Here is a 22,214-nt window from a genome sequence, read left to right as displayed (position 1 = left end):
GTATCAGCCATCAGCATCTCTGGCCCTGGATGAAGTAAGTAGACAGAGCTGTGATACGGTGTTTTGGCAGTTTAGAGTAAGAAAGAGTAGTGGAACGGATTGATTCCCTCCTTATGTACGTGTATCATGGGTAGGGTGGAAATCTTACACTTTTTTGGTATAACCCTGTTGTGCCTTAGGAATCACCCTTTCCTTCTTCCTTCTGATCTGGAATGGGACAGAAACCAGAGGTGACTTTTAGAGATATATGTAGCCAAAACCACCAATCTAGTGCTGAAAAGCACCCAGAAAAATAAAAAACCCCTTCTCTCTTTGCTCCTAATCCCTGCTTCCTTTCCTACCATTTTATTGATTAGCCTAAAACCTGTATAGAAGCTTCTCTGCCTAATTCTCAAATTTTGAACTTCCTAGATGACAACAAAGACATATACCAGAGCAAAAGCCAGTCGGTGCTGCCCGCAACCAAGAGGGTCGTTCAAGATCGTATGTCTACTGTCATCGCACTAGACAGATTTAAGAACAGCCTTTGGAATACAGCCTGTTTGGAAGTGGAAACATTTCTGCATCAGGTAACTCATCAGAACAACGGGATCCTTGGTGTGCTATCATCCTGCTAATTCTCCTTTCAACGTACCCTGGCTGTATAGAAAATGGTTATAAGATATAGTTGCCAGAATAAACCACACACTCCACTAGAAAGACAATTGGATAAATATAACATTTGGCATGTGGCACTGATAATTTTACATATTCTTCCCATTGAAAGGACAAGATTTGACCCTAAAGCATCTCTGAAATTGTTGCCTGAGTCAGTTTTCTAGTAATAGGAGGAGGATTCCGTATTATGAAAAAGAATCCTTCTTTATAGTCGCATGGTGGTGTGTCCTGCATTGGCACTTCAATCTTGTCAAAGATGAAACACTGTAGCCACAGACTCTGAGTCAAAAGGAAGGCTGACAGATGAGAAAGGCCTTTATTACTTTATAAAATAAATGATTCTGCCTTTGGATAGCTTTGATTTTAGAGGAAAAAGTCCACATAATGAGCAAAATTTTCCTTTCCTATACCTCACCTGCCCTTTCCACAAGTGCCACTGTTACTAGGAGCTCCTTAGAATATGTCTAACTTTTTAAGTCCTTTAATTATTTGAAGACAGATCTCATGTTCTCCCCCCGGGTGAGTAGCCTCAGGTTCAGTCAATATTTCTTCCACATTCAAATCTCTTCTGCAAGCTGCCCAATTGATCAGTGTCTCTCCTACAATGTACGGGTAGAATGAACTCCAAAACTCCAGGCCAGAGTGAAGTGAGGGAATCTGTTCCCTTGATGTGACTGCCAGACAGCCTGAGACTGCATCCACCTTCTTGTAGCAACAGCACACACTACTGCTGTTACTCGAGTGGGCAGAGCAGGAGACACTGCCCTGAGGCCTGGAGAAAACAATTCTTAGAGGTGGTGGAGGAGGTATATATCTTAAGAGTAAAAAGGTAGAAATGTAGAAGCTTTTAAAAACAAAAGCAATGGCTATGAATGCAGCTTAGAAAATGCAAAAATATGTAGTGGCATTAGGTGGATTTATATAAACAGAAGATAGTCTTCAGTGGCTAAACAGTTTGGTACTGGAACTCACAATGTATATCCAATCCTTAGAACCATTGCTATCTGGGGAATGTGGGGCTCTCTTATTTGTTTGTAAACATTCCTTTACTTTGATAAATCTCATTCCAAACTTTACCGACATAGTAAATAACACAAGAAAAGGGAAATGAAAACCATTTAAACAAATGATAAATCAGACATAATTTTTCCTACCCAGAAGTACAAATACTAAAGAATTTCCACTGAAATTCACAATAAATGAAAAAGTTAAAACAGTGACAGGCCACAAGCGACTGATGGAGAGGCAGTGGGAGGAAACGAAGCCTGCAGCTCCAGGTGCTCCGTGTCCCCACCCCAACCCCAAAAGATGCACAAGTACTTGAAAAAGGAAAGTATCAAAGAGTTATACTGGTCACCCGGGACCATAACAGCTGTCCCCTTATCCAGGGAGGGGTATCTGCTGAAGAATCTTGCTCATGAAAAATTCCTACTTTGCCATAGCATATGCAGAGAAATCCACTGAATACATTCCTAAGTAACAGATCTAGTGCTGCGCTAAGCCATGTTGCAGCCTGAGGCCAAAGGAAAAATGTATGTCCTGATATGTACATTTTTGTTTATTTTTCAATGGCTATTTTTTAAAAAATCATTAAGGAAGTTGAAAAATGTGGAAAACATGAAGAGTAGGTATATCAAAACTTAAAACATCAATTTAAGTTTAAATATTTTATTTATTTTCCAAACAATTTTAGAAATAGTTTTGCTTTCCTGGCTTTAAAGGAAACACACTCATCAATGTTTTCAAAAACCTTCCTCTTTGCTCACGATATTAGTCCATTTTCATATTGCTATGAAGAAATACCCAAGACTGGGTAATTTATATAGAAAAAGAGGTTTAATGGACTAATAGTTCCACATGGCTGAGGAGGCCTCACAATCATGGTGGAAGGTGAAGGAGGAGCAAAATCATGTCTTACATGGTGGCAGGCAAGAGAACATGTACAAGGGAACTGCCCTTTATAAAACCAACATATCTCATGAGACTTATTCACTGTCACAATAATAGCATGGGAAAAACCCACCCCCATGATTCAATTACCTCCCATTGCATCCCTCACACAACATGTGGGGATCATGGGAGCTACAAATCAGGATGAGATTTGGGTCGGCATGCAGCCAAACCATGTCACTCATCTTGTTTTTGATTGAGGAAATGTTTGATCACTTCCTTTAACTCAGTGATGATCTTAAATAATTTCTAAATAACTTTAGCTTATTGATCTTGTCTTTATTCGAATACATTTTGATCTTTTGTTCATCATGGATTTTTTGCATTCGTTTTGCATTGTTTTAAATATTTCATTCACATTAGGATTACTGAATTTTTCTGGCACCTTAAATTTTGCACCTGAAGGTGAGTGTCTCACTTGCCTCACCTTAATTATGACCTTGTCACTGTTATTTTAAAAACCTAAGTAGGGAGAGTAGAATATCAAAACTGTGGTTTGGATGCAGCTCTGCTACCAACTACCTTTTTGGTCTTGATATTTTCTTTTTACATGACCTGGTGGCCAGCCAGCTACAACGACAAAACAGTAGAATTACAAACTCTTTCCAGGTGTGCCACTAAACTTCACCCAAGGTCAGAATTGATTGTTGCTTCAGCCGATTGTTACACTTGACAGGTGTCACACACAGGTGAACAGTTTGCTGAAAGGTTCACAATACAAGAGAAATGACTTGCTTCAACAAAGAGAAAGAGCCAGGTCTCACAAAAGATCACAAAATGACTGGATCCTGTAAGAGCTTTGTTTCATGAATACATAAGCGAGCCCAGTCAAGTAATAAAGAGTTCTCTCCAGCAAGGACACTACATGGAATGTGACATTTTACAAACGGTGTGAAGCTCTGCCCTACTGTATTCACGTTTGCTTTGCAATTTTTGCTCATTTAAAAGTTGTTCAAAATCTTTTACTCCCTTCAGCCAACCCTCTTGTTTTACAGCATGTTTCAAACACACAAAGGCTAACTCTATATCAGATGATTTCCAAGGTTACTTTTAGCTTCAAGAAAATTAGCTTATGGTTTTTGTTTTTATTATTATTATTGTTGATAATGCTTTAAAATTCGGATGAAGCTCCATGTGGCAGAATGGTTGCTTAGTTTCAAACTGGTCACTGGGGTGACAGCCCAGTGCAAAAATCACAATCACAGTCAGAAATGCCATCCTGGACCATGAAGAGCAGAAATATACCCACAGAGGAACCAAATGGACCAGCACCTGCCATTTCTTCAAATGGGGGCCTCATCTCTCTTTCTAAAATAATTCACCCAGCATGCATGTTTGCCTAACTACTGCCCTAGCCCTAGCTGTAACTCCTAAATCAGGTTGCTGGGGGGAAAATAATTGCCAAAGTTAGGGCAAAGTCTATCTTTCTGTATTAAACAAAATAAATGTACAATTACATTTTAAATTTTAGATGAATTTAGTAAGACTTGACAGTATCAATAATGTGCCATCAATCATTTTTATAAATGCCAATTTTAAATGAACATACACAGAGAATGGGCAGTGTTCTGTGGGCTATTCCTTAGCTTACAGACTCTTATGTAATAGAGAAGAATTAGGAGCATTAATGACCTGGATAAAAATGGTCACACATGGAATAAAAATTATCTTCAAACTAAGAAACTGGGTTGGAAGTGGGGGGGTGATGTGTCTGTGTGTGCATGATGGGGGGCAGGTACACTGCAGAGGAGAGAGTGGGGAGGCAGGTGCTTACAGGCTGCTGCCAAGGTCGTGGTTAGCTCTGCTTCTGCTTAACTAGATTCTAAATCAGTGATCTCAAAGAAGGACTAAGCCACTCATTAATGAATCTGTGAATGACATTAGCCTGTATAGTACCGCAAACACCCACAAACGCAGGAAAAAAAAAAAAAAACCCTTTTAAATGGTCTTTAAAGAGGTCAGAAACATGTCAAGAAATTACAGGAGAATTGAACTAAAGGGAGACCATGTAACACATCTGGAGTCAATAAGGGAGGACATAGATGTTCAGAATGTGGGAAAAACAAGGGAAGTGGTTAAGCGAAAAGACTCCCAAGTGGCTAGCCAATTAGACACAAGTTTTAGAAGTCAGGGAATGCCTTTCATAAGCAGGTTAGAGAAGAGTGTTCCTTCTCTTGATGAGATTTTACCACCTTTCCCCTGGGGTGTCATACTTGGGTTTGTTTGTAAAAACTCTGTAACAGAAAAGATGTCCTTCCATTTCCTAGTCCATAAACATGATGAAATAGAACTGACACCCTGCAAACAACAACAACAACAACAAATGAAGGCAGAGTATTTTTGCATTGATTCAGATTGGTTCCCTCTGATCACCAAGGATCCCAGGAAGAGCCGATATCAGAGGGGTATGGAAAAGAAGCAAACTATCATTCTTTCATCCAAAGCTGAAAAATAATTTCAAAAATTGTTTGTGTGTGTGTGTGTGTCTGTGTGTGTGTGTGTGTGTTTAATAGATAACCAAGTTTTATAGAGGGAAGGACAAGATTAGGAAGATATTTGAATTCTCAACATTTTCCTGCTGTGTTTCAATTCTACAGGGGTCATGGATTTGCCTAGTCCGTGCCTGGGATTGGCCTTAAACCCTGTGGGAGTTCCCATAGGGAATTCCATTTCATCTCCAATACATTTAAGTCTAATTATGAAAATAGGGTTTATCCATAGGAAAAAATGTGAAAACACTGCAAGAGAATATACAATAAATGGCAATGTATAATGCCCCAAGACAGAAGCCATGGACAAATCTTGGAGGAGAGACAAGAGAGAGTGTGTGTGGCCCAGAATAATCAAGGAAAGTTAATGGGATAGATGGTCCTTGGGAAGGATCACGAATGATAAATGGGATCTGGACAAGTGGGAAGTAATCCAGGTGAGAAGAACCTGAGCAAATGTGTCAATCAAAGAAGAGTAGTGATCTCTTGATGTGACCCACATGACGACCTCTATGTGAGGTTTTAAAATGATTTCTTTAGAAGTCATAGGATTTTGGTTGGGAAAGGAACTTAGATTTCCACCAAGTAGAAAAACCCTCTTTTCAAGATCCCTACAGGACCTACCAGTTTCTACTTGAAACACTTCCACTGATGGAGAACTGGTCAGGTTTTCAAATAGCTGAATGCTTCCCACATTACTTTGACCTTTGGCCTTTTTCTGCCTTTAAGTGTAACATATATCACATTTGTCTCCTCAAAATATGACACACACATCCCCAAATTAAAGACGGCATTGGTGGTTTCTCCCTTGTTTTTCTCTTTGTCTTTGGTTCTTCCAACTGTCTTCCCGGGTAGTCCGGGTGGTGGTAAAAGATCTACCTAGGATACCTTATAGTGTGTTAAGATCCCTTTGAAAACATGGACCTGGAAGTCAAGTTGTTCTGTTTTGGTTTGGTGGACTCGGGATTCCCTGGAGTGATCACTTCCTTAGCCTGTGTTACTACTATGTGTCTACTAATGCAATCTATGATGGTTTTTACTGGCTTGTCTTATTAGATATATCACACTATTGACTGGAAGAACTCAGTAGGCCTTTAGAGTACAAAACACTCATTACTGTGGCATGAACATAGAAATAAATGAAGGTAGTGGTAATGGCTGCCAATTCTGACTCTCCTTGCCTGTACTTTGCTCAGTATTTCAGCCTACAAGTGGACAAGAAATCTCTCCACAAGTAGTTGGAAGAGCTTGTGTATATGGTTGTCAGCTGGGGATACAGTGGGTAGAATGATGGTCCTGGCAAAAGATATATCCATGTCTTAACCCCAGAACCTGTGACTATGACCTTACAGGAAAACGATCTAAGAAGATGTCATGAGGTTTAGGATCTTGAGATGAGATCATCCTGGATTATCTGAGTGGGTCCTAAATCCAATGACAGATGTCCTTAGACACTTATAAGACAGGAGGAGAAGACACAAACACAGAGGAGAAGCTGATGTGAGGACAGAGGCAGAGATTGGAATGATGCACTCACAAGCCAAGGAAAGTCTAGAGACACCAGAAACTGAAAGAGAACAGGGAAGACCCTCTCCTGGAGCCTTCAGAGAAGTGTGGCCCTGCTGTTACCTTGATTTCAAACTTCCAGCCTCCAGAACTGTGAGAGAATAAATGGGAGTTGTTTTAAGCTGCCAAGTTTATGGGGATTTGTTATGGCAGCTACATATTTCCAGGGGTATTTCTGCAGGAATATGGTGAACACTCCCAATGATCCTTTCCAACACTTCTCTATAGGGCTCAGAAATAGGGAAAAATATTTGGAGATGGCAGCCACTTAGATTGCTACATATGTAGCAACTCCACCCTAGTAGAAAATGTATTAATTTCCCTTTAATCCATTAATAAGTTAGAACACAGACGCCTTCAGAGATGACTGTTAGATAAATTTGCGAAGGGTCTCAAGGGGGAAAAAAAGGCCACAGATAGAATGACTGAGTGCGTGTCTGTTGTGGAAGACATAATATAAGTCTGACAATCACATTTAATGAGGAGTCTGAAAACATACGGTGACTCATGTATTAATGCGAGTATGCAGGAGCCTAAACATGCCACGCTCTATTCAGAAAAGGCCACGTGACTGTCAAAAGCAGTCATAAACAAATTATGCAAATCATCTCAGCAGATAGCAATGACATATTTAGACTTCCCCATCATGCATGTGCTGTTGTGCCAAGAGGCTATTAAAGAAAATTCTTGGAGAGTTTCGACTCTGCTGCCGGTGAAGTCTTTTGTGTGCCTGTGACAAATGCATCAAACACAAGAAGCAAATAAGAGTCACTTGAAAAAAATGGCGGAGTCTAAGTCCACACATTCCAAGTCACAAATTAGTGATGTTACCAAAAATGTCCCTGGTTAATTGGGATAGAACTTACTCCCACTGTTAGAAGTGTACTAGTCAACTTACCATGTCAAGGAACTTGGCTTTCTAGAGCAGAGAGAAGTTCTTTCAGATGGGTAGATGAAGAAGGCCAGAGGCGAAGAGAACAAGACTAAACAGATGACTGTAAAAACTGGAAATCTCAAATTGGTGGATCATCTTGTCTACCTTCCACCTGAGGCAGAAATTCTTTTTAGAATATAAAATAAAAAATAATGATTATTACTATTTAATGAGTAGTTTGCAATATGCAAGATATTGTGCTGGGTATTCAACTTGTTTTTTCATTTAATCTAAAATAAGCCTATTCGAGATCATTAAGGTAATCTTCACTTTACAGATGAGTGTATGTGCAGCTGAAAAACGCAAATCCTCTTTGTCATTCATTTATTAATTCATTCACTCATCCAGCAAACATACACCGTGCACTAAATATGCCAAAAAAAATGATCACCTTTAGTGACAAGAAACTCAGTATCCCAAAAGGCAACCTACTACATTTTTGGACAACTCTAATTCATACAAAGTTCTTCCTCTTACTGATCTGAAGTGTGTATCTGTGTAACTAACCAAATAGGTAACTCTGGTGTCCTTATGTCACACAGAACAAAATGGAGGAAATGGTAAACATATAAAGTTTACGGGAGACAACCAACATTTTCTGTTCCTGATTTCAGCTCTGTGTAGTTTTCCACATTTTATGGTTTTTTATGGTTTTCATGTCAACCCTATTCTTTGGGGATAGTTGATGATTAAATCCTATTAACCCAGGAACAGTGACACAGTCTTCCTTCCAAATAGTTTTGAAAAGCCTTTGATACTTTGGAGGCATTGTCAGAGGACAACAAATTTGCCAATCACATAAAAGGGAGTCTATGTAATGTCAGCACATAAATATCAGGAGTAGTTATATGCTACTGGGAAGTCCATGAATACTGAGGCAATGAGGAGGACACACTTTAGAGCACCTCTTATCTGTCCTCACCTTGCCAGCATCTTACAGATGGCATTTCGAGTAGTCAAGATCGTATCCTGGTCAACAGGGTGAAAGGAAAAAAAAAGTAGTCAAGATCCCACCAGACCCTATTTTCTTCACTTTAAGTGAGGAATTCAAATATAGAAAGGAAGTCTTAGCCAAGGTCATGGAGACAAGGAGCCAGTGACAGGTGAAGCCAGGAAATCACTGCTCCAGGAAGACCCACTGTTTACTTACATCACAGAAGCCCACTCCCCACAGGTTTATGAAAGACAAGGCATTTCCACTGCCAGCCACTCTACCCTGGAACTCCAAGAGAAACAACACAATCTTTGTGAACAGGATTTCCTCCTCTGTCTTTGGGAGCCTTTCGGGAAATCTTTTTTGCTCAGTCTTTGGCCCTCAGCGTACTACCGTTTCCATCATTATTACATCCAGATAGTAGCATGATCTAAGATGTCTAACTGTAAGCAATATAACAATGTTTAAAATAATGTAACAATAGTTAACATTCACTGAACATTTACAATATACCAGGCACTTTCCATGTAATTATTTCAATTATTCCTCCCAACAGCACTGAGTCTGGGAAGTATTTCATTTCCCAGATGATGAAACCAAAGCAAAGAAATATTAAGGAACTTATTTAGGCTAGCAACTACATGGTAGAACTGGGTCTGATACACAGACCTGTCTGATACTATCAACTATGCCTTCCTTTCAAGAAAATAATACTAGTAACAACTAACACTGTGGCAGGCACCATTCCAAGCACTTTACACATTTCAACCCATTTCATCTTCATGATAACCCTATTACACAGCTGATGAAAGCACGTTAAAGAATCTGTCCCGGGTCACAGAGGTAGCACATGGTAGATCTGGGTTTTGAAAACTGAGGTAGGCAGCCTCATGCCGGAGACAAGACCACTATTCTAAAGCAGTAGCATTGCCCCACCTAGAATGGAATGAATAAGATTGATATTTTCTAGTGAGGCACTACCCAGTCCCCCCAGTCAGTCTGACCTACCCACCTAGGCATGCAGCCCACCTTGCTTCAGTAGTAAGGACTGAGGGGGCCTGTGAAGTACACCATTTTAGCATCCTTTGGGGAAAAATGTCGCTAAGGAAACTGACATGCAGGGAGGTTGGGGTTCTCCCTTAGGGTTCTGTAGGCAAGCTGACCTCAGTCCACTAATCCCTTACTCTTGAATGATGAAAACTTGTGGTATCTCTGAAGGGCAAGACCCAGAGAAGTGACCAGGGCTCTGGGCACACAACTGCTTATATGCAATGACTCAAGGTCATCCAAGGGCACAGGGTATTCCATGACAAGACCAATCACATCCAATGGGTCATGAACCTCCCTTCTATGGTACAATGCAGGCTCCAAACCAGGGGCTTCCTCCTGCCGGTGGCTTGGCATGAACCCTCACTCTGGCTAGGGAGAAGGGGGTTTATCTGTGAGACTGGAGGAGACCAAACGCCTGGTCTGCCCTGGAGATAGCACGACTGACAGCAAAAAGAACTCTCTGCCAAGTCAGATTACAGCAATGACAACAGGACATTTCCCCCAAAAGGCGATGGAAGAATGTGGAGAATCACATTTTGTGGGTCTGTGGCAGGATGAGAGCCTTAGAGTGGGAAAAGGAAGAAATCACAGCCGGCCAGCAACTCCTAAAAGCTTTGCCTGGGAGGCTAGTAGAGACAAATCTGCCCACCTTGTTTAATGACATCGTTTAAGCATTCTCCTCCTGTTTTCTTTTTCCAAACTGTTAACATTGAAGTTAATTACCTACAATTAATTACAATAACAAGAACTATCAAGGTTCCTACAATTGCAACCACATAAGATCTTTATCTTGATAGTGTCAGACTCTGTCCTCCAAGCAACCTAGGAAAATTCCTTCCAAGGGAAGAACCTAGCCTCAGTTTGGCACCAGTTAGCACCAGGCATCGGTTGCTGGATGCTAACATACATTAGCTACCTCATTTACTTCTTACAACCACGTTAGATCATGGGGATTATTATCTCCCATCTTACCGATGAAGAAACTGAAAGTCAGAGAAGTAACTTGCTCAAGGATATAAATGAAGGAGATTGTACATTTTTCCATCAGGCCTATGTACACTTGAACAATGGGTGGAGTTACCACAGGAACTCTGGACAGAACTTGTGTGTAAATTACCCAATAGACCAACTGCATTCTAGACAATCTGACTCTGAATTTCAGTCTTTGTCACTTCTTTCCTTTCTTCTCCCTGTGGGTACAGTGTCTACAGCTTTGCTCCTTTAATACTCAGACATGCTGACATACAGTGATGAAATGATTTATTTAGTCGTAAATTAACTACTATGAAAAGCACTAATCAACCATGGTAAACGAGAGACAATGTAATCTTGAGGAGAGGTTTAGATGCACTTTTATCCAGAAGGTCCTAGCTTTGAATCAAGTGAGAACCTTAGTAAGAGACAAGTGGTAGCCAAACCCCACCCCCTAAACTCACAAGCTTGGGGAAAATAATAAACAAAGGTCAGTTAAGAAAGAACAATACGGGCCTCCAAACAGTAAGACAGAAATTGGCAACAAGAACTGGGCAGATTCTTAGTGGTGAAAAACGTCTGTCTGTCTAAGGCAAAAATGATCTCAGCTTGTTTCAATTCATACCTTTGGAGAATTTACGTGCACTTTGTATTTCTGGGTGGATGAATAGGAGCATAATTCCTAACAGATTATTCCCTTGCAAACATATCTGCTAACTTAAATCTCAGAAAAACAGCTGATGATGGAATCTAGAATGAAGCATCTCACAGATTTATTTCTTCTTCCAATTTTTCCAGCTCATCCCAGCAGGGAGTTGGGCTTAAAAATGGTTTCCTTTCTCTGACAATAATATTGGGTAAAGAGTTTGACTATTGGGCTGTCAAGAACAGAAGTAGTACAGGCTGTGTGATCAGGATTAAGAAAACAAAAATGTATCCTAGAGGTAAAATTACTTTAAAAGTCAGGTCATGGCAGAACAATTTCCTCAGTATATTTGCTATTAAAAGAAAAAGAGACAGAAAAAGCCAAAGAGGTCCAAAAAATTAAAAATCAGACCTGAAGTCACATTCTTGCGGCAAACAGGGAATTAATCCTTACTGTAACCAAAGGTCAGCAGGCAGCCAGTCCAGGTCTAAATGTAAACAAATTCTAAATGCACACTGCAAAGTCGTATTTAAAAGGGTGTTCAACAAAGAGCAAAGAAAATGGTAGACTTTTTCAGAGAAGAAAGAAAGGAAAACTGGAACGGACAGCTTCTGAATAGGGCAACAGAACTTGCCCTGAGGAATAGGTTTTCAGGGGGAAAGAAAAAAAAAAATCTAGGGACACCTCACAGATTTAGATCAAAATATGGGGGGGAAAACGGTAAAAATAAGAGCTCCGAATCCAGTCTGCACTGGCCTCCTAGCCCCCTTTAAAGAGTGAACAGACCTGCACCTTCGAGCTAAGTTTCAAAACAAAAGCCTTCACTCTACTTCTCTTTAGGTTGTTGTTGTTGTTTTAATCAGATCAAGCACGAGGACGAGCACAGGCTGGATTAATGATCAGAGAAACAAAAAGGATTAAATATCTGGCCTGGGAGAAGTTTATTGTGCAACTAGAATGTCAAAGGCATCTCTCTACTATTCTCTCTCAAAAAACCTTCTCCCTCTGGGGCACACTAGAGACAAGCCATTCAGCTTGTATTTTTTTCATTCAAATTCCTTGTTCAGAGCCCTCAGGGGCCAGTGGTCTAAATGCCAAGAAAGAAAAATGGAGGGTTTCAACTCACCTCTTCAAGCGACTGCCTGGGGCTCTCCAAGCAGCAGCGGGCAGGCAGCGCTCATCCCTTGTGGGTGAACCGAGCAGCTCCTTGGGCCGCCGGGGTTGTGACCGGCCTCAACTTTGGTGAACAGGTGCCTGGAGGAAGGAGGACGGCATTGGTCAGTCCAGAGCAGGAAATGGGTGACATCACGGAAGCCCCGACAGATAAAGCATTGCTGAGACCTTAGGGATTGAAACAGGAGGCCCCGCCTACCTGTCATTTACCTGAATACCTGCAAGCAGGTGGGTGGCGTCTCTTTGTGGACAAATGAATCAGTTAGAGCAATTTGCCAGGTGGAATTTACTTTCTTTCCTGAGCAAAGCACGTGTCCAGCCCCGTGTTCAGCTCTGAAGTCAAATGCCAGGTTGTTTCCCAGGCCCTCCCCTTTCCCCATATCTGCCCACAAAGGAGTTAAAAGGGAAGTTTAAACACCAAAATGAGACAGTAATTTAGCAGACACAAAAAGGAAGAGTGTGAAGCTCAATTACTTAGAAATATCTGAGGTGCCTTTTTGAATGGCATCCATTTGAACACCAAGTGTCTCTCTCATTCCAATAAAATGACAAATTTAAGGTGACATTTCCAATTCATCTTTTAAACAATTCTAAATAGGATAACTGTCGGCAGCTTCAACGTGGTTTTCAAACACTTTTGCCCTACCCCTCCACCGCCCAGCATTTTTAATTCCATATTCAGGAATTTGCAAAACTTCAGTCATTCCTATCTCGGCTGCCTTGGCAGTTACAGTCATACGGCAGTTACAGTGCACTGCAGGCCTGCAATTAGGAGCAATTTAAATGATTCAGATTGGAATGGTAGTACACTCATCAGGCGATGTTGTCTGCTGTTATAGCCAGGAAAGAGGCGTCAGAGTTATTTCTGTCCCAAGCGTGGTGTGTGACCCTGGACAAGTCACTGGTTGCTTCACCTTTTCCAGCAGGAAAGGAAGCATAAACTCATCCAGTACCACAGCAGGCAGCTGGGAGGTATCCCAGGACTGTTAAACCCTCTGGCATCTTCCCAGGAAGGCTGTAAACATCTCCCATCATCCCACTGAAACGCTGTGTATTTTTACCACCTGCATCCAGCATTCCTGGAACTTACTACCTAAGGAAACTGTGGAGTCCCCCTCCGGGAGGATGGCCTGCCTGCCCAGAGAGAATTTTTTTCCCCTTCAGGAAAATAAATATTGACATTCCTCTTTTCCTCCTACTTTTGCCTCCCTCATCTTCTTCTTTCCCTCCTCCTGATTTTGGAAATGCTTTGGTTCCACCGGTTTTAATATTGGACTACCTAGAGGTTTTGGGGTTTGGTTGGTGGGAGGAGGGAGAGAGAAGGAAAAATGGGAGAGGGAAGAAAAGGAAGTCCGGATTCCTACAGCCTGGGCCTCGGCTGGCTGCAGCCAGTCAATAGCTCGCAAAGCAAGCAGGAGGGGAAGGAAGAGAAATTGTAGTCGAGGGCGGGGGCTGGGGGCCTGCTCTGGTGCTTGACCTCAGGGGAGCTGGCTCCTGTCCCCGAGCCGCTCCAGACAGGTCTAAGCTACCTCTTTGCACCTGGGAACTCTGTGCCTTTTGAGAGTTGAAGGTTTAAGAAAACAAACAACAACAACAACAAAACTATTCAGTTTTTATCCAGTAGAAACTAAGGTAGGTGTGGCTATTCCTTTATTATTTAAAAGAAAAAAAGGGAGGTAACAAAACCTTTTACACGCAGGTGTTTCAGGAAAAGGTTTCACGCCACTAGTTTGATAATTGAGAAACATCACTCACACAAAGGCACCCCTTCACGCGGACAGCGTGTCCCCTGGGCAAGGGGGAGGGGCGGGCGAGCCCGCCCACCTGATGAATCATGTAGAAGGCCACACCTTCAGCAGTCTTGCCTTTGGGGAAGGGCAGGATCCGACTTGAGAGGGGATCACAGGCTTGGGTTCAAGGCCTTGGGTGGGCAGGGGAAAGGGTGCCGGTGAAATGAATTCGCATAAAGCTTCACTGAACAGCCTGGAGATTGTGAGGTTTCACTTGCCATATTCACATACACACAGTCATCTACATCCATGGTGTGATGAGTTGTTGTAAAACAGAAAGAAAATAGAGAAGTTAATTCAGGAGTGAAGCTAATTCCCAGGTATAGTGTATAAAGGAAGAGAAAAAACTGTTTTACACAATTAGCCTTCTCAGGTGAGATCTTTCTTGGTACTCCTGGATTTTGAATAATATGCATGGGTTTAAAAATAATAATATGGGCTTTTTTTTTTTTTTTTTTTTTTGGCCATTAGGGCGATTACATTATCATGGAAATGATATTTCTAAACTACTAGAAAAAAATGTAATCATAAAAACGAACATTGTGTTTAACAGGTGCTACTTATTGTTCTGAGCACTTTGTACAAGAACGCTGTGTCAAGTATTATTGCTATTTGCATTCTACAGCTGGGAAAACCAAGACATAGTGAAACTGAGAAACTGCCTAAGGACAAGCTCATCAGCAAGTGGCAGAGCAGTTTTTAATCAAGGCCCACTTTTTAACCACTGGAAAGAAAGGAAGGAAGGTTCTGATTTCATGCTCACTGGGACACTTCCTGGACACATTCAACTTCTTACCCGTTATTCAGAAGGAGGAGAAACCTGTAGAAGTAGCCCTGGGGAGTGTAGTTTCTGATAAAGGATGTCTCCGTTTGGAAATTAATTAGTAATCTGGTCTATACACTGAAAGTGTTTGTATTAAAAAATATATATATATACACACACACACATATATATTCATAAATTCATGCCTATATTTATGAGAAAACATACCAGGAAATCCATCACCCCGGGTGCACACTTGAAATAATCTTTGAGAGCTTATCAAACCAACGCCAAGATAGAAGGCCAGCTTGAGGGACCCCTCAAGAATGACCAGTTGTAACTCTCTATGACATCTTTTATGGTCATTTTTCTCTGTAACTTTTGCAGTCTATCACTTTAAAATCTGAAAAGTTAATCCGAATGGCCATGAGAACATGGAACTGCATACGTTTGAATAATATGAGAGAATAAAAAATTAAGTTTCATTATAAACCACTACCAAGAAGAATGGTTTAGACTAGGCTTGGCAAATCCTGGACATATAGTGCTCCATTCCCTCCTCCCATACCCTTCTCACTGTCATTGCTAAAGACTATGACACTTTTCAACTCAGAAGGAGCTTTGGAATATTGAAGGTATTACTCCAGGCACACTAGCAGTTGGTTTTAACCCCCAAGATCAAACCCTTTTCTTTTACTTTCTTACTTTCTTTTCTTTCTTTCTTTTATATACATATTTTTTAGAGACAACTCTCCCTTTGTCATCCAAGCTGTAGTGCAGTGGTGCCATCATGGCTCACTGCAGCCCCAACCTCCTGGGCTCAAGTGCTTCTCCCACCTTAGCCTCCCAAGTGGCTGGGACCACAGGCACGTGCCACCATGCCTAGCTAGTTTTTAAATTTTTTCTGGAGATGAGGTCTCACTATGTTGCCCAGGCTGTTCTCAAACTCCTGACCTCAAGTGATCCTCCCACCTCAGCCTCCCAAAGTGCTGGGATTACAGGTGCGAGCCACTTGGTCCCTTTTTCTATCTCTAGTTGGACAATAAGTGAGACAGAAAAGAGGGCTGATCAGGAAGCAAAAATATTGGTGTTGGCTGGTGCCATTGGGGAATATTTCATGAAGAAAGGAACATGAACTGGGTCTTGAAGGATTTGGAGAGGTGGTGAGAGGGCACAGACCATTCCAGACAAAGCAGCGGCCTGGGTGGAACAGGAATGATCATAGCAGATATCTGTTGGGGAGGAACATGTATGTGGTGGGGGAGAAGAGGAATATGAGACAATGAAATATGCACCTTGCTGGGGCGAAGAGGATCCACTGATTGCTAACTTTAGATGGGGTGAGACTGTAAAGAGCCTTGGGAACCTCAAGGGCTAACTGCTTCATGTCCTCACATGCCTGTTGACTACTTTTCTCATGATGATTAAACAGCTTAAGAAAAAGAAACTCAGTATCTTGGGCATGGGGTAATTTCTTACGCATGACAATGGTTTTCAGCATTGAGCTAAGCTTCCAGGATATGCCATTTCAGCAACCATATGATCTTTCTCTCTAGGAACGAGCCTCCTTTGCAGTCAACATATCCTGGAAACTTTGTTCTTTGCATAGGCAGGTGGAAAGCATTAGAAAGCTTTCTGAACTCAAAGTTGGGCCTGTCCTAGTTAACCAGCCGGCTCACTTGGGCTTTTTGATTAGTTTTAATTCCTTTATGTATCTTGACAGGGAAATCTAAGTGGGGGAAGGAGGTCTGTCTTCAAAGCTCTTCTCTTGTAGATCCCCACAATGAAGTCTGGTGTTCTCAAGGACTCTTCCTGGCAATGAACCTACGGCAAAGACCATGCCTTGTGATTCAGCAGAATTACTTTGCCCCTGTTTTGCTTCCTGTTTTTTTCCCCACAACATATTTCTAGAGTTGTCTAAGATGACTGAATGCCACAACTAAAATGGACATATTCCATTTGACTTTAATAAAAGTCATCTCTATAAAAAGCCTTTTTGGCTATCTTCTGAAGGTATTTAACATTATGATTTGGACTTGCTTGTTACATTATATACCATCATATTGGTTGTAATTACTTTTTTAAATGGGCTCAGCTCCATATCTTTTATTGGGTAATTATATGTGCTTAGCATAACGCCGACGAGCAGATCTCAGAGGGACAATTATGGGAAATAATAGTAATAGTCACAAACATCAGCTGATGTGATAGAATGCCATCTGGTTTTGTGTATATGGAAGATAATTCCATTTCTCTCACAAACTCACAACCTGTGTGTCACGTAGTTTGCAGATGAGTTTCTAGGGTAATCTATGGCTCTACAGTTTAGGAGGAGACACTTCTCTGGTTTGTGTGCTTTTGGGGAGAGAGAGAGAATCTCAGGAAAATGAGCATTAAATCAGTTATTGAAGTTGGCGCATATTTTGTGAAAGTTTACCACACTGATTTGTGGTCAGCACGTTCTTCTTTAGTAGGAGAAAAAAACAAAAAAAAACTTCATTGTTACTGTCTTTATAATGGTCCCGAGACCTATATCTTATGACAATTATACATATTTTTATGTTTCTATGATCTCCATTCTTGCATAAACAAGGTAGATTATTCCCAGGGAATTTTTTGGTGGTGACTGTTGCTATTTTGAAGGTTGCCATGTCTTTGTTTCTTTCTTGGATCCTTCATACATGGCAACTTAGTTGACCCAGTTCCACACACCGGATTTGAAATGTTGCTTCCCCTTGTTAACTTTGACTTCATCCTGAAGGCTTCCACATTCTTGTAGATGACCCTTCCAGCATCCCTGACTTCCCTCTATTATAATGACAATGACATTCCCCTCTACTTCTATTCAGTTACCCATTCTCTGGGCCACCCCTTAGATCTTGTTATCACCCCAAAATCTCCCATTTCAAAAGAAATATGAGAATGCAACTCTCTACTGTATTTTCTTATCCATTCAGATTTTTCATTCCCTTCCTCAAATTTTACCTTCTTTCTGAATGGACTGTACTGTCTGGTTCCTGGACTCCGGGAGGCTACCCAAGAATATCTGTTCCTTACTAGTTTCACTTTAGGTCCATCTAGCCCAGATCCTACTTCCTTGCCAGCATCTTTAGCTTCCTAAGGACCTGGCAAAACCACATTGCTAGCCTTCTTTTTCTACAAGCCTGGAAATGAGTGCCTCTACCCATGTATGCTTTGCAATGCACTTGTCACTCTCCTTGTCAATCTGTCAATTGATATTCCTGATCAGTCCCTCTTCCTGTCTTTTCAGTAGTCATGCACCCTCAGCTCCTTTGCCTTGCCTGGGCTGTGAGGCATTTTGTGATCTGGCCCCTGCCTGCCTTCAAACTTTATCCATATCTCTGATCCTTTGCAAGCACAGAATGCCACCACCTGCCAGCCCCATGCCCTAGTAACACTGTGTTAGAGGGGTGCACTGCCCGATCCCCATTTCCACAGGGAACTGGTTTTCTAAGCACATTCTGGCCATGTTCCACCCTTCACTCCCTCTGTCCCTGGGAGTCCTTGGCTGGTAAAATGGAAATAAACGGCAGGGCAAACTTGGGTTTGCACCTCCCTTTCCTCTCTTGAAAGTGAGCCAGAGCTTTCCTCTGTGGCTCCACACTCTGAGTCTCTCCAGGGCAGGCTTCTGTCTAGGAGGCTGCCATGCCCACATCTGCTCAGTCTGAGTGCCTTCTAGCTCTGTTTCCCTTGTTCTAACCTTATTCTCCAATTTAGCTGTTGCCATTTCAAAGGTGATATTTTGGCCTCCATAATTATTCATTTAAAATTTTCTCAAATTGTCCTGAACCTAGATGAGAAAAAAGGGTCCCCCTTGGATACTCCCCAAACCTGACTGACTGTGGTTCCCATAACAACCAGGCTGGATATTTTTATGGTTATTTCTAACATTTGTTGTACCATTGTTGCGCCATCCTAACATTTGTTGAACCGTTGTCTAGATTAATATTATGCTCTTTGCCCATGTTCTGAATCCTAGCAAAAAAATCCCATGAGCTAACTACAAATAGGTGAACAGACTGAGTCTCTGCGAGGTAAAGTAACTTGTCCAACATGCCTGGTTGGTTATGGGCTGACTTGAGGCTCAGTCTCAGGCAGGATTATTCCTCCATCTACAGGGCTCAGCTCAGATGCCATCTCCTTTGCAGGACCTTCCTGACTTCCCCAAGCAGATATTGATGCCCGTTCTGCACTCGTGACACACTCTGCTTCAGCAATTATTTTACTGACTGTGATTTTTTTGTTTTTTTTGAGACAAGGTCTTGCGTTGTTGTCCAGGCTGGAGTGCAGTGGCACAATCACGGTTTACTCTAGCCTTGACCTCCTTGTGATCAAGGGATTCTCCACCTCAGCCTCCCAAGTACCTGGGACTACAGGCATGCACCACCGTGTCCAGCAAATTTTTGTATTTTTTGTAGAGATGGGGTCTCACCAAGTTGCCCAGGCTGGTCTCAAACTCCTGGGCCCAAGTGATCCTCCTGCCTTGGCCTCCCAAAATGGTAGGACTAGAGGTGTGAGCCACTGCACCTGGCCCTGACTGCAATTTTTAAAGACTGTTTCCTCTCTAGACAGTAAGGAAAGGAATGTGACTTTCCATATAATCTCAGACTTAGCCTGGTATTTGGAAGAAACACAGGAGGCCTTTGATAAATATTAGTTAAGAGAACTAAAGGTGAGTATAAGTCAAGGGAAAGAGTGGAGGAAAGGAGGAATTACTCATTGTTAAGTTACATCTTGAGTCATCTCTTCGTTTTCTTGAGAGTCAAAGCCTGTATACTTTGGGAAGGGAGCTAACTTTATAACATTTAATTTTCAGAATCCCATTCACAATAATGAAGACATTAATTCATTCACTCATTTATATACCAAATTTATTAAGCACCTTCAATATGACAAAGATGGAAAGAATCTCTGCATTTGAGGAACTTAGAGTCAATAAGGAAGCAGAGTTAAGGACAAACAATTAAAGTGCAAGATAGAAATTGCTGAACAGAGGAGTGTTACAGATGCAGTTACATGAGACAGCAGGCCAGCTTGTTTCTTCTAATTTTAAGGCTCCAAGTTATTATAAAGTACTTGCCTGAGTTTGCAGAGCTAACATTTGAGTGGCATGTGAACCAGGGCAATTCATCTTGAATGGGGGGTCGTAAAATAAGGCTGAGACCTATTGGGCATTCTAAATCACAGGATGAGATAAAAGATTGGCACAAGACACAGGTCAGAAAGACTTTGCTGATAAAACAGGTTGCAGTAAAGAAGCCAGCTAAAACCAAGATGGCTATATGAGTAATCTCTGGTCGTCCTCACTGCTACACTCCCATTAGCGCCATGATGGTTTATAAATGCCATGGCAACGTCAGGAAGTTACTCTATATGGTCTAAAAAGGGGAGGCCTGAATAATCCACCCCTTATTTAGCATATAATCAAGAATTAACCATAAAAATGGGCAACCAGCAGCCCTTGGGCCTGCCTGTCTATGGAGTAGCCATTCTTTTATTCCTCTACTTTCTTAATAAACTTGCTTCCACTTTACTCTATGGACTCACCCTGAATTCTTTCTTGCAGAAGATCCAAGAACCCTCTCTTGCGGTCTGGATCGGGACCCCTTTCCTATAACAGTGCCAGTTGACTATAGAGCCCATGATCTTCCCAGGTCCCCCGCAACCTTATCTTAGCTCTTACCCATGAAGGGCCAGGCAGAGAAGGAGGCTCATGGGAACTGAAACTGAAGCACACTTTCATATTCTATGTATGTGACCCGAGAAAACCTAAACTCTTATAGCTTTAGAATTTGCACAAATGTAGAGGCAGCTGCTCTGAGTGGGTAGAAAGACTATGTATATTTCAGATATGGTCTCAGTTTCATGCCCACAGTCAGGGCTGGCTGGCATGCACCTTGGGAAGAACTTGAAAAAGATCTGTGCTCTGCAGGTGACAGTAACATCTGTAGATGTTTAGATGAATTTAAAATTCCTTTAAGGTAGAGTTGGCAGTTCAGTAACCTTTTTAAAAAGGTCCCCTTCCCCAATACCATACGTTTTTTAAGTGTTGTATTATTTAAATCCCTGTTAATTCTATTTTTATATATTCAGTGCTCAGTGGATAGGAGCAAACTACTATTTTCCTCACATCAAACCTCCACACACTTGCTGTTTTTTATGCTGTCCAACAGAGTATTCTGTCCTCTAAGAGCCCAAATTCTTCAAACTTTTTCCCAAAGGGGTTGAAAATTCATAATAACTAGTAACACAAAGTGACTTGAGGACACATGCACACACAAAAAATGTCCTAGTAGGGAATGGAGTGGGAAAGGCCAAAGCAAGAGGGTAATTGTTTTGCTGGCCAACTCGGGTACAAGAAGAGCAGGAGAAGCCAACTTTCTAGGTGAGGAAGTGTTTTCCTTCCCATGAGCTTTTGCTTCCAAGAAAGGGCAGGCCCTCAAAAACGCAGACTATGGCCAAGGAGCTCATCCCTTTAGTTGTCCTAAATTAAAGAATACAAGAAAGAGCATATCATGAAAACCACTCACTATTACCAGAGAGAAGTACTCTTGGTCAGATTCTAACTAATAAGGTCTCAGTGAAGGGAAGTTCTTTTGACTTTTCTCAAATCAAGAGCATGTGAAGACACCCCTTTTTAACTTGGACATGAACCTGGATAGGTGGCCTCTTTTTTTTTCTTTTCTTTTCTTTTTTCTTTTTTTTTTTTTTTTTTGAGACAGAGTCTTACTCTGTTGCCCAGGGTGGAGTGCAGTGGTGCAATCTCGGCTCACTGCAACCTCTGGCTCCTGGGTTCAAGTGATTATCCTGCCTCAGCCTCCTGAGTAGCTGGGATTACAGGTGCCCGCCACCACACCTGGCTAATTTTTGTATTTTTAGTAGGGATGGGATTTTACCATGTTGGCCAGGCTGATCTCAAACTCCTGACCTTGTGACCCACCCATCTTGCCCTCCCAAAGTGCTGGAATTACAGGTGTGAGCCACCGTGCCTGGCTGACCTCTCTTTTTAGAGATGGAATTCAGCTCTAAAAAGTGGGTGCTTGTCTCATGGACACATGTTACCAATCTGTGATGAGTTGCCTGGAATAAACAAGATTAGACTTCTTGTGGCCATTAAGCCACTGTGAGGTGGAGCAGCAGATATGGATTCAGCTGAGGTAGAGGGAGGGCTTGTCCATGTCCGTAGCAGGTAACTCTGGTCCCAGAAGCAGCTGTCTCCTGCCAGGGTCAGTGTGGACGCTGAACTTCCAGTCCAAAGTTTAGATTGTC

At 41.8% G+C, this 22,214-nt stretch overlaps 1 protein-coding gene across 2 annotated transcripts in view; it reads right to left on the bottom strand.

Annotated features, from left to right (window-relative positions):
• LNX1 (ligand of numb-protein X 1, E3 ubiquitin protein ligase) overlaps positions 1–22,214 on the bottom strand; it is a 198,739-nt gene that overhangs the window by 122,966 nt on the left and 53,559 nt on the right. The window contains exon 3 of one of the 2 annotated variants that reach the window (XM_011966515.1): positions 12,325–12,452. The gene's annotated coding sequence lies outside the window, so the exon portion shown is untranslated. Of the gene's footprint in view, positions 1–12,324; positions 12,554–22,214 lie in introns of those variants that run through there. The other variant, XM_011966514.1, reaches the window with a different exon arrangement.

This window comes from Mandrillus leucophaeus, unplaced genomic scaffold (genome assembly GCF_000951045.1).
Source record: "Mandrillus leucophaeus isolate KB7577 unplaced genomic scaffold, Mleu.le_1.0 Scaffold762, whole genome shotgun sequence".
In the NCBI taxonomy this organism is placed as follows: domain Eukaryota; kingdom Metazoa; phylum Chordata; class Mammalia; order Primates; family Cercopithecidae; genus Mandrillus; species Mandrillus leucophaeus.
This window is presented reverse-complemented; position numbering and strand designations above follow the sequence as displayed.